This window comes from Phyllostomus discolor, chromosome 4 (genome assembly GCF_004126475.2).
Source record: "Phyllostomus discolor isolate MPI-MPIP mPhyDis1 chromosome 4, mPhyDis1.pri.v3, whole genome shotgun sequence".
Taxonomy (NCBI): domain Eukaryota; kingdom Metazoa; phylum Chordata; class Mammalia; order Chiroptera; family Phyllostomidae; genus Phyllostomus; species Phyllostomus discolor.
In genome coordinates, this window is record NC_040906.2 from 26,162,339 (window position 1) to 26,172,052 (window position 9,714).

Sequence of the window (9,714 nt, forward strand, 5' to 3'; positions counted from 1 at the left end):
GAACATAATTTAGAAGCAGCTGGTTACATTTAGCTGCTTTTCCTTAGCAGGCCCCATTTCATGGGTTCTGTTCTAAGAAGAAAATCTCTAGCCCAGTGCCTCATTCATGAGTAGGAAACTAAATGATTACACTCACATGCTCACATCAGCGCCTGCTGAAGGCAGTAAGAGTGATGCACTATAACTAAAACCCAGGGTCTTTAGCTTTAGTTTGGCATCTGTACAGAGCCCAGTTCCTGTACTCATCTAAGAGAATCGCATTACCGCAATGACATGGTCTTTAAAACGCTGAGGAATCACTGTTTCTGTCTTGTTATTTTTCAACATTATCTCAGTCAGTCTGATCACATGAAGTTCTTGCCTCGTGTAAATTTTGCAGTTCTAGCCATTCCTGTTACATTGATCAGAAATGCTGACAGGTAGAATATGCCAGAAACATTTGCTTCCTGTCTTCCAAAATTACAAGCAGTCAAGAAGCATCACTGGACTACATCCCCTGCATTTTACCCTTTGCATAAATAGACAAATGTGTGTTTAAGGACAAAGGAGGTTGTTAGAAATTTTTAACTTACGATATTCTTAAAAAGCTAAAGAAAGTTAAAATTTTTGAAAATTAAATCTTTCCTACTGAAATTTATTATGCTGATTTATAGGATAAATTCAGTAAGTTGATAGTGATAAATAATGTTGACTAAATGCATTTCCTTTTTAGCATTTGGAACCACTGTTTTTAATTTAAGAAAATAAATCACTTCCAAATTCTCTGGCTCTGTCTCTAGACATCCAGGCTTTCTTTCAATTAGCATCATGAAATGTTTATATAAGTGAATGTCATTTGTATAATTTGACTATAGTAATTGACTTCAACATCTCTAATTGAAAAGAGAAAAACTGGGGTGTGAGGAATCCTCAAGATTTTTATTTTAAGAGAATGGGAGCAAAGAGGAAAATGAGAAGAAAGAAGAATAAGAGAAATAAGAAACAAATGGAGCAGAGGAAGAAAGACAAAACAGAAACTTTAAATGAAGAATAATTTGTATACATTCAAACAAGTGTCAGTTCTGACCCATCTGAAAATTAATCAATGATAGAAGAACATTGGTTTTGATTGTGGGTGGCACTTTCATAAAATTTCAAAAACCTCTCAATATCACAAAACCTCCAAAAAAAGATGTTCTGCTAGATGTTTTCATACAAAGACTGTACAGATAATGTCACTCTAGTGCTAAATTTAGCAAATAAAATTGATTGTGATTGATAAGACTCACAAAACCTTTTTTAAAAGTCTTTAATTCAAAGTACTGCAGTGTAAATGGTTTTTTTAAGTCACTAACTTAAAAGTCAGGAAACTCTTAGTTAAGATTTTACCATATTTCTATTGACACTGGGTTAGACAGTAACTTTTTATAGATTTAGAGCAGTTTGGGATGTTACCAAGATTTAATGTCTTAAACCCTCTGGTTTCTGCAGAGAGGCCTGAATTTGAAGCTTTAAAGATTGAAAACCAAATGACAGAACACACAAATTATTTTCTGTATAATGGGGCAGAGGAAGACAGTCAAAACAGCCCAACAAGACCCAGATAAAAGGATTTGGAGGAAAGCTTATCCTTACTTAAATATGGAGGGAGCCCAGTGGCCATTTCCCAAAGTGAGAACCCAGCGGTCAAAATTTTGTTGGATCCAAGTCTTGGATAGTGAGCAATGCTAAATCTCATTCAGTGAAGGCCTGAAACTTTTTAAATGTTTATAACTTCATTTAGGATTGAGGTAAAACAGAGCCTGCAAGTGAAGTAAGACATTTGGGGACACAGGTGAATGAAACTGATCAAGATAAGGATAAGAGACATAAATAAGGACTCACTGGATGGTCAAGGCCACTTTCTGAAGAGACCAGCACTCATAAATTCTGATACATTTATTTATCTATTCCTTTAACTCTATGGAAAAGCTAATAAGAAAAATGCCATACTTCTTCCCCCTTTGAGTTTATTGTCCTTAGAAACATGTTATTGTATTCCATAGATTGATGGGATTTTCTAGCCACTACTTTTTTAAATTAACTATCCAAGTTTAGTTGGGTTGAAACCAGACCATGGTTTTCAAAGAGCAGACAAATTGAGACCAGACTATATACTAAACTCCCCCACGTTCTGGTTTCATTACGTTTTTGAAACCCAGATCAACTTTATAAAAAGAGTTGTTAAAACTGGGCTTGCTTCTTAGCAAACCTGACCCAGTTAAAACTTAAGGTTGGAGCGAATTCAGCTTTAATTTGGGGATGCAGTGCTAATAGTAGAAGTGAAACTAAATATATGTAAATGTGTAAGAACTGAAGAGGAGGAAAAAATTATTAAATGATAAATTTATTAACCCAAATTTCTTGAGTGGACAAGAACTGGTAAGAGAATGTTTCCAGATCTAAAAGCACAGAAATTACTCTAGGATTATAATTCTAAAATTACTTTTCTGATTAAGTTAAAACTTTCCAAGAACATTCACCCTTAATCTGAAAACAAACCATGAGAAATTTCAAACTAAAATCTTTATAAACTACTTGCATGAGAATTATGTTTTCATGATGGAACGATCAAGTAATCATTGTCATTTACCGACTATGATACTGAAGCAAGGGACAAAAAAGTCACTGGGCCCAGAAAAGAAAGAGAAGGAAAAGAGAGGAAGAAGGGGGCAGGGGGGAGTAAGGGGAGGAGAGAGAGAAGGAAGGAGTGAAGGAATCAAAGAAGAAAGGAGGAAGGGATGAAGAAAGGAAGGAAGAAAGAAAGTAAGCAGACAAGGATTATTAAGTTCATGCATTCTCAGAGCAAGTCAGTTCTGACCAAACCACTCCCCTCGGAAACAGGATACTGTTAGTTTTATTTCAACTGCTTCTCAGAAACATCGTTTTCCTTGGTGCAGTATCTACTTTCTGGACCAATCTCCAAGAGTTCCGTCTCCAGGGAATCACAAAGTAATTGGGACAGTATCAACACCCAACTCCCAGGGTTTCTCAAATTCAGGGCTATTGACATGTTGGACCTAAATATGATTAAACATGAAAGAATTTTGTTAGGGGAAATATCGTAAAAGAAATTTAGTGAAAGCTGGGAGGACCATCAGATCAACATGCACATCTGACCTGCAAGAGAATGGAGGGAGGGAGGGTTGGGTAGAAGCATTCCAGATCCCTGTGCAGGCTAAGAAAGATTTGGCAAGAATGCTGGGGGTCTCTAAGTCAAGGTAAACCATCCAGAACAGGCTTGCTTTAGAATTCCTGCCACACACAGATATTACCTGGGAACAGCCTGCAGGAAGCAAGACATCAGCATAAACACAGCAATGGATGTCAGAGTGCATCAGCTTGGGCCCTTGGTCCATTTTCCTCCTTCCAGTAGGGAGTCTGTGTGGCTCATTCTGACAGATGCCATAGTTTACCCCTTGTGCCACAAGAATCCACTCCTCCACAGAGGTTCACGCAGCTCCTTGTCCACAGTTCCTGTAGGCCTTTCTCCTTTCTTCCTGAAAGAAAGCTCAAAAGAGGGAGGTTAATGGATAGATACAACCCTCATTACTGCAATTGATCTCAAGGACATGAGTAGTCTCCCTCTTCCCCTCTTCCACTCCAAATTCCTTCCCCACATCTCAGCTATTACCATGGCAGATCTTGATTGCTTACCTAGTGGTATGATCCAAACCTTCATTTCTAAGTGGTCTGAGCCCTTGATAACCATACCCTTCAAAGTTCTGGGTTGCTACAGGTTTATTCATAGTTCCAATGGGACAAGAGTACTAGGAAGTACACAAGTGGGTCATCTGTGCTTCACCCCTATTGCTCCCTGTTCCATTATATAGAAGCAGCCCTACTTCCTCCTCCTGTGATTAGGGTCAATTACCTCCACCAATATGATCACTATTCTTCCTGCTTGCTGGTCCTGGAACATAGGTCTCCAAGGTGTTCTTGTGGTTGCCATCATGTATAGTTAAGTGTGACCCTTGCTATGTCTTCTAGCAGGAATGTGGACCCTCTGAGTAGCAGAGATGGGGAGCACAGAATCCCCCATGGGTTATTGGAAGTCATGGTAAATGGGCCTATTTCTGCATCTACCCCTTCATTCCTGGACTCATTTTCTCTTCTTAATGGGGACACAGCACCATGTAAGAGTCTGATTTAATCAATACTTTGCATCTTGAAGAATGGCACCCTATTCTTCCAAAAGGTTTTTTCAAGCTGTTCTTTTTTTTTTTTTTAAAGACATTGCAGCACTATATGAGGCTTACTGCCTGGGGTATAGTATGTGATGCAACCAGTGGACACGAGCCCATTTCTCCTCCTTCGTCGTGAAGTGGGTTCCTTGGTCAAATATTGAGAATGGAATTCTCTGTATGTGGATCAGGTAGTCTAGTAGTCTGTGAACAGTAGTGTTGATATGAGGCTCTGCAGGTAGAAAAAACAAGTCCATCTCCATCTCCATAAGTATCTGTCCCTGAGAAGATGAAAAACTGGCCCTTCCAGGATGGAAAAATCTCAATTGTAGTTCACTTGCCATGAAGTGGCCAGTTGGTATCTTCAAGGAATAGTGCTATATGGGAGGCTCAGTGCTGCTAACAACTTAGACATTCATAGATAGCATTAACTAGATCTGCCTTGGTAAGTAGAAGCCTATACTACTGGACCACAATGTCCTCTTCCACTCTATTTGCATGTCCATCATACCAGTTCTGGGGTGACCAATGAGGAAGGCTGATTAAAGTCAACTTGCCAGATCATTTTTTCCACTTGGTTGTTCAGTGCTTTTTCCACTATGAGTACTTTCTGGTGAGCATTAATGTATGAAACAAAACCTTTGCATGTAGTGCCGACTATATGTGGTTTCAAGACTCTACACCAGACCTCTTTTTCTCCAATCTTCCATTCCTTTCCCTTTTCCTCCCAAGTCCTTGATCAGGTTGTGCAAACCACTGGTCACTTTTCAAGATCTATAATATCATTTTACACCACTTGCTCTCCCACACAGAGTGGATGACTGGGCTCATGGCTCATGGGTCTGCCCATCGGGAAGGTTTTTCCTCCCCAATGTCTTTCAGGGACATCCCTGAGTGAGCCTATAATGTGGTTACTTTCAACATTCAGCTTGCAACTAAGTGTGAAGCAGAGTCACCATAAATAAAGCTCTGGCTTTTCCTCCTTTTAAGCTGGTAACATTGGAACATCCATTTGGCTATAGATGCAAGCTTGGGGAGGACCACTACTACAGCTGTAGGAGATGACATGGGCTCAGGGCCATCTGCTCGTGCAGTTTACTCATGCCCTCTAGTTCTTCTTGGGCTCAATCCCAGATGTACCATTTTACCTTATAATAGAGTTTTGACTTTATGGCTTGGTGGATCTAACAGAACCCGTCTCATAATGGGCAGTTCTACACCCATAGTCACTTGGAATCCAATGGTCAAATGTTCTACTTTTATTCAGGTCAAATAACACACTAGGAGCTATTTCTCAAAAGGTAATACTAAAGACATGGTCTTACTCTAGAATCCCAGAGGCCTGCATGCTGAAGTCTTTTCTACCACTGATACCTTCTACATCATAAGGTCTGTTGAATCATATGACCCACGTGACAGTGCTGATTGCACCTGGATCTGCTTCAGTTCCCTTTTGTGCTCTGAACTGCACTCAAAGCTGAGAGCCTTCCATGTCACCTGGTAGAAGGGTAGTAGCGATATTGTCAGATGTGGAATGTGTTACCTCTAGAACACAAAGAGGCCTACCAGACACTATTCTTTTTTCTTTCTTTCAGTGTATGCATATGTGTATGGATGATAGGAGATGCAAGATGCAACAATTTGTCTTTTGCTTTGGAGGGGATGTTCCAGCATGTCCCTGAGCACTGGCCTCCTAAGATATTCACTGAAGTGAATTTCCCTGAATCTTCCCATCCGCTAGAGTATATATGGTTTACCAAGGCCCTGCACACTAGTCACCTCTTGCTCAACCTGTCCAGTCATCCTGATGTCACCAACGAAATACAGATGGTCCCTGAATTAATATTGTTTGACTTTATAATGGTGTGAAAGCAATATGCATTTAGTAGAAATCATACTTCAAACTATGAATTTTGACCTTTTCCTGAACTAGCAATATGCAGTAAGATACTTGCTCATGATATGGGGTAGCAAGAGCAAGATGATTTGATTTTGCCCAACTGTAGACTAATGTAAGTGTTCTGAGCATTTTTAAGGTAGGCTAAGCTAAGCTATGATGTTTAGTAAGTTAGGTGTATTAAATGCATTTTGACTTATGATATTTTCAACTAACAATGGGTTTATCTGGACATAACCCCAGCACAAGTTGAGGAGCATCTGTAGATTACTATGATGTTCTTTGGAATGTCCAGTTTATCCAGGTCTCTTCAGACTATGTTATAACAGGGGATGGGAGAAACATAGACCTGAGGCAAAATCATAAATGGATATTGTTGTCTAAATCATGTGAATGCAAACTGTTTCTGACCCTCTTTTCTACTGAGATTTGGAAAGAATGTATTCACCAAGGCAATGGCTGCCTGCTATGAGCCTGAGCACCTATTAATCTGTTCTAGGAATGATTCCACATCTGGTACAGCATTTATACTTGGGGGTGTTACTGCCATGGTAGTCTACAGAATTATCAGGATCCATCCAGTTTCTGAAGGGGTTAGACAAGTGAACTAAATGGTGATAGGGTAGGAGCCACCATCCCTGCATCCTTTAGATCTTTAATGTTGGCACTAATCTCCATCATTCTCTTGTCCCAAGATATGATAATTTGGGGCGGATATCTTGAGTGAGGTGGGATGGGGGTTGGGAAATTCAAAGGTTTCCATTTGGCTTTCACTACTATGATAACTCCTATCCACAGACCAGGAAACCTATGTGTGGGTTCGGGGGGGAGGTTACTCCAATTTCCAAATACTGTATCAACTCCAGCTGTGTAGTCCCCCAGGATCCCATCTATTACCTGGTCCTTATAGGCCCTCACTCTAACAAAGGGTATGATGATGACACTTTGAAGCTCCAAGTATTGATGTCATCTCAGATTTGTCCTTTAATCCTCAATATGTCTGGTTATTCCCCTTTCCCCATCAGAGTAAGAGGTCATAAATCCCTTAAGGGAAGGACTGAGAGACTGTCACAGTATATTCTTGCCCCAGCCACCTCTTATGTCAGTGGGTTCCAGATCTGAAAACTGGCTCAGGTCAAGGAATTGAGCTAATAAATATGATTCTTTTTATATGGGTAATTGTCCTCAGCCTCCTGATTCTCCATGCCTGCCTTTATTGTTCTCGTAGTCTACTGGGTTTTCAGATCTCCATTATCCCCATGGATATGAACAAGCCCAGCTCTGTGACTGCCTCTCCTACCATAATCCCTGGCGTACGGACAAGGTAACCACTGAGATACTGATGCCCCTCTCCCCAGCATATTTCTTAGGACCTTGGTGAATAATCTGTCCTCTGGCATCTTTCGTGGAACATCATTCTCTGGTGGATCTTCTGGTATCACAAAATATATCCATTCCTGCATGCCCACTTCTTCAGTCCCTTTATTCCTTACTTCACCATCAGCCAGGACCACTCAGACATGTCCGCCCCATGAGTGTTAGCCATTGCTTTATCCAGGCTTCTAAGAGCTACCCTGCAAGTGAATTCAGCCCATCCTTTAACAATTTCATTAAGATATTAAATCCCATGTCTCCAGAAGGATCTCTTAAGGCAATTAATTCTTTACCCAGTTATATTCCAGCCCCCTTGATCAAGCACCCTCAAAATCCAATTCCAGAAGTATTCCCCTGGCTCCTGCCAATACATGTTGGCTAATTACTGCAATTCTTTGGGTATAGTGTTTTTTTCTTTACTTACCAGTCCCAGCATGATCTCAGCCATGGTATTGGCTTGGTAAGCAGGAGAGGAGGTGGGGAAAGTCTTGAAGGTGGCCCCTGTTATGGATATGGGATATATGAAGCATAGCCCAGTACCATAGAAATGCTAGCCCTTACTATGGAAGGTGGACTGCCTCTGCAAGCCCAGAGAGTTAGAGTTAGAGTTAGAGTTAGAGTTAGAGTTAGAGTTAGAGTTAGAGTTAGAGTTAGAGTTAGTTAGAGTTAGAGTAGGTTGCAGAGTCAATATCTTCTGGGCACCATCCAGATGTCCTCATCCCATGTTTCAGTGCTCTATGTTTCCCTCCAGATCCCTAACCTTTACATAATACACCTGCCTTGGCTGAGCATTCATATGTCTCTGGAGCTCTGTGACTCTAACAATTTGATCTCCGGACTGCTCCTCAGTCATCTGACCTGCTACTGAAAGGGTTACAGGCCTCTTATAGAGCTACCACAAAAGTCCTCTGACACTCACATTTTACAGTTAACTGCTTCCTAGGAGTCCCTGGTCTGCCAATATCCTTCTGCAGAGCATTAATACATTAGTAAAACTTGGGAGTAGCCATCCAACTCCACTGTCTTTGTATGTCTTATTCCCCCCATAGTTTTCAACAGACCTGATCACCACACCTTACTCAACACTCCCTTCCACCTGAACATATTCTCAGGTTACCACTGCTGAAATCTTTAGCAATTGAGCCTCCACATTATCCCAGGGACTATCTCTACTCCACCTACTAGCCAGAACTATGTCCTTTTCACCAGCTGGTTGGTGGGAAAGTCAGCCTCAAATTTGAAGATGATGGCCTATTTTCTCTGGGAAACCAATACTAAAATGAGGTTAAACATACAAGGATTTTGTTTGAGGAGATGCCTGGGATAAAATGAGGAGAGAGCTGGAGAAGGCTGGGAGAGTGATCAGACACTATGCAAACCTACCTCAGCATGAAAGAAAGAGGACAGGAGGGTGAAATGGAAGCATCACCAATGACTCCACAGACCAAAGCCTCTGCAGCATCCTCACATTTAAAACACCTGTCAGAGGAGTCCTGTGTCTCTCAGAAAGGCTCCTGCTTCAACATCACTGCTGCATTTCGTCATTGGCTGGAAGAGGCTTTGAAGTGTGGCTTTAGTCCAACACATGATGGACTTCAGAGTGTAGCATCTGGGGGCTATGGGCAGTTATGCTCTTCATAGTTGAAAGTCTGGACACCTGGAAGTTTGTAATTATTTTGCTGTGGGCTCATCTTCACTGAGTTGGTCACTGTTGGCATCCCAGGGCATTCCCGTGTGGAGCTATTCCTATGGAGCTATTTCTAGTTTACTTTTGCTGGAACCTAAGTATTGGATTTAAAAAATACATTTAATGTTATTTTCTTGGTTTGGTTTCATTACTCCATGTAGCTAGTTCTAATTCAAACTCCAGGCAGTCATATGTAGGCTTCCTTGCAGATTCCCCAAACAACAAGGAATAATTTTCCTAATCTCTGTTTCATGGGAGAGTGTGACAGTTATTTATGTTCCTAAATTTAGGCAAGAACTTAAATCCCAGATTTTCTCTTAAAATTAAAAATTAATTTTATTCTTTTAGGTTAAGTTTTAGCAGTGGGACTATGAGTAACAAATTGTATGGTTTTTTATACACATATAAAATATCCTAGACAAATGTATCAATTTACATTCCCATTATTAGTACACAGATTTTATAGGTTTTCTGGCATGCCTATCTTTTTTAAAGAACTAACTGTTAATTTCATAATTGTGAAAGTTTTTTCAGTATTTTAGTCTCTCTTTATT